We start from the raw sequence: 4,012 nt of genomic DNA on the forward strand, positions 1-4,012 counted from the left end.
TTCATCATAAAGGGGCTCTTTTATAATTCCTTTGTGTTTGTTCATTCCCCAATCTTGAAGGAATTGGGGCACCTGTCCTCTGGCTGGCTGTTTATTGCTGCATTAGTGTGTAGATTCCATCAAGTTGCATATGAAGCACAAGAGCCAGATGCTTGTTCTGGCATTGGTCTTGTCTGAGTGATACATCTCTTGTTGCAGCCATCAGATTTTCTGCCTCTGCTAAGCCAATGGCCAACTTAACAAAGAACACAGAAAACACTTCCATTAAACTAAAGCATATATTTAGATATATAAGCCATGCTGCATTACAAGAGTATGTTAACTCTTTTTTTAAACATTGTGCAATGTATTCATTTAGTACTTAATTATTATTCCATCCTTGTAAGATTCATATGCAAATAAAACAGAAAAGGAGAAAAAGGCAAATGAAAAGGAAGAAAAGTTGATTTACAGCATTCGTCTTGCTTCTGGACTTCCTTTCTGGTTCTTGAGTTATCATAGCTTTGGCTGCTAGCCTCCGGCTGAGACATACTTTGATAAATTGCTCCTTGGAACTCCTTACTTTAGGTTTGTGTGGCCTTCTCTATTTGAGTATTCCATGTCTTCAACACTAGATTCTGTGCTTTCTTTAATTTATTTATTTTGCTTCTTTGTTACTGTTTTACCATTCTCCACATTCTCCACAACACCAAGGTCCAGTTTGTCATTATCCTTACTTCCTACAGCTTTTAGTCCTTACAAAAGAATGTTATACAAATTTTGATAATTTTGAGGTTTTTCAGAATAGTTCTGTAATTTCAGTTTCCATGTATTCAACAATTTCACCAGGTTTGTTTTTCCAGGGAAACTTTACTCCAACACACCTGCAATATTTTCTCTATATTTAATTTTGGAATCCCTAACATTGTTAGGATCTTTCAAATTATTCTTCTGGGAAAAACTGATCATTAAGCCACTGGATCAAGCAATAACCAAGTGTTTCCAAGTTACCATGTCTTGATGGAGTCAACCATTCATTTGTGTGCACCAATGCTGGTGAATTCAATAGTGCCATCATGTCTTTTAGGGTCCTCTGTATATTCTTCATGATCTCCTCTGAAGAGTACTGAAAAGCAAGGCCATAATCTATCAAGTACTGGCCAGGATTTCTATAGATCAAAAGATTTGAGGTCTTGATATCTCCATGTACATACTCATGCTCATGAATTTATTTCAGAATATGGAGAATTGGCAAGCTTGGCTGCAAGACAGTTTTCTGAGAAAATCTTTTGGCATTTGCTTCATATATTTTCTGAAGGACAGTTCCAAAGCAATCCATTATCATAAGTGTAATTTTTCTCATTTTTATTATGTAGACTAGATCACCAATATTTAGAAATATCAATGTATTTTAGTTCAAAGGTATGAATCCATTTCTGAATTTGCTGTGGTTTTGTAGCTTACTGGGAGAACTTTAAATTCAGTAACAAACAAACAAACAAAACAAACCATGAGGTTCATTTTCACTGGTTTCTACTTTTATGATATGAGGAGCTTCATTGCCAACTTATCTCAAATGGGTAATCCTAGTTTCTATTCCTTTCTTGACACATCAGTTATAATCTCCCCAGTTACAAATTGTTCTGTAAGACATCTCTTTTGCAGGGCTCTTGTATCCAAAGCTGATTTTACATGAGACATTTTCCACCTGAGGTGTTCTGCCCTGTACAAATTTCTTACTGCTGTCTTAATTTATAAGCAAAGCCAAATGACTATCCTCCAAACACACAAATTTAATTGCTGAGAATTCTGGCTCTCTTAATCTTAGTCCACACTGACCAATAACCCCCAAACAGAACCCAACCAATGAGGTCCAAATGGCTTATTTAAGACCCAAATGGTGGAGAGATTTCATACAACCTGGTACCATAAAACTGAATCATGCAAAATTCAAAAGGTTGCATGTATTTTAGCTCCAAATGGCAGAGGCAAAATTTTCCAGGACCCTGGAGTGACTGGAGCTGATCAGCTCCCCAAAACCTTTTCGTCTATCATCCAAGCATTTATGGACTGCTGATGTCACAGAAGGAAAGGAAGGAAAATTCCCCAAATGTAAAGAGGCTTTGGGTAACTGCTGGGATTTTTCCTTAAATTCCAACTGAGAGTTTGGCTAGTGAGCAGTTGAACCCCTTCTTCCTGTGATCCTGATGGCTCCCCTCACTGGAGATTGCTCAGAGTGGACTCTTTCTCCCAGCTGTCTCATCAAAACTGTTTTGGGGAACAGGATCCTACTATTACTCTACTAATGCTTGGAGACAAACAGTCGGTGAAGAAAACAGGTTTATTCAAAGCTAGCCCAGAGGAAGAAAGAGAAGAAATTTTCTGTCTCAAATCTCCATCTTCAGAGGGTTTGGTGCAGAGACAGCTTTTATAAGAAGGGGAGAGGTATAGTGGGACAAAATACACAGATTTAGCCAGGCTGTGCTAATCGGAAATGTGCAGTTTCAGTTTCCTAGGTGCCTGACTGGGCCAGGGAGGAGCTTCTTAGCTTCCATTCTCAGCATGAGCAAGTTTGGGAGCAAAATCAATTTGAATTGATTTTAAAGGGGATTGGTTATATTATGTCTTTTAATTTAATATGCAAATGTTAGGAAGTTTATTCCTTACCACTGTTTTCCTTCCTCATCTTCCTTCATCTTTTCTAGTTGGTGTGTTTTCCTAATATACCCTGAATCCCAACATAGTATCTTATGAGGCATTAAATTCTAAATGTTCTCTTGTGTGCACCATTATGCAACAGCAAATCCAAATCTGACTAATAACCAGGATTAGTGAATGCAGGAAAATAATGTGTTAGTTGGTAATGGGATCACTCAATCATACAAACGAGGCACTAAAATGAACATTTTGCTGCTGTGCACCACCTGAGACTGGGCTGTTCAGCTTTTTCTGAATGAGAGTGCACATGTATACATCAAATAAACAAACTATTTCTGGAGATAATTACAACTCACAACCAAAGAACCATGTGAGTAGGATTAGCTCTAGGCCAAATAAATGATGTCCAGACAGTTTGTCTTTGGTGTCCTGCCACCTTTCCTCTTAGAGTCTATTGTTTACCATCTTTCCTCATGTCCTTCCAGATGCTCATCCTATACGCTATTCTCATCTGGAAGCCAAAAATTTCCACTAAACTTTATATTTGAAAGTGTCTTGAACATTTTATAAGATTGTATACTTGGTATTTTTATGCAACTAGGAATATAATCTCCCTAGTTAATACCATTCTGGGAGCAATAGTGATTACTCTAAGACCCTGCTATCTCCGACTCTTGGATTTATTTTTCTAGATATATGATCTCAACAATTTCAGACTTCTATTCTTCCTTTCTTTTTTAAAAACTATATTTATCTGTACGCTGCCTTTTCTTTTGAAGGATTGGTTTAGTTTTTCCCTTCTATTCATTTTCAGACATGTTCCACTTTGTGTACGTAAGGTTAAGATTTTCAAGTGGTATTGCTAATTCCCAGATTTGCACTCAAATTGAAAAATAATTGTCTTTTCAAACATTGAAAGTTTTTGTTATTATGTGCTGTTATAAGAGAAAATATCTTTTCAAATGAAAACTGAAGATTATAGAAAAGTTATTTCAATCAACTTTTTTTTGCTAAACTTACTGAAAGTGACTTTAGTTTGCATTTTTCATTAACCATTTTCAAAGAGAAATTCTGTATGGTGTTGAGTTTGAATGACTTTTCACTGTTCTTTTCAAATTTCCCATGTGTGATAATTTGAGTGGGTTTGAAATGAATAAGTATCAGCCAAATATGTACATTAAAACTGAAAACTTAAGAAAGTGGATGTATATATTGAGAGCTTTTTTCTATGGCATGTATGATATTCTTTCTTTTCTTTTTCTTTTTTTTTTGGTATTGGTACTGGGGATTGAACCCAGGGGCACTCATCCACTGAGGCACACTCCCAGTACTTTTTTGATTTTGTGCAGAGAGAGGGTCTTGCTGAGTTGCTTAG

At 36.4% G+C, this 4,012-nt stretch overlaps 1 pseudogene across 1 annotated transcript; it reads right to left on the reverse strand.

Moving 5' to 3' along the window:
• Positions 1–3,693, reverse strand: LOC306669787 (serine/threonine-protein kinase VRK1-like; annotated as a pseudogene). Its single transcript has 2 exons — positions 3,658–3,693; positions 1–1,451 (listed from the first exon to the last, which is right to left on the reverse strand). The product of its transcript is annotated as a serine/threonine-protein kinase VRK1-like (transcript).
• Between the last annotated feature and the right edge of the window lie 319 nt (positions 3,694–4,012).

Source organism: Sciurus vulgaris (genome assembly GCF_902686455.1).
Source record: "Sciurus vulgaris genome assembly, chromosome: 9".
NCBI lineage: Eukaryota > Metazoa > Chordata > Mammalia > Rodentia > Sciuridae > Sciurus > Sciurus vulgaris.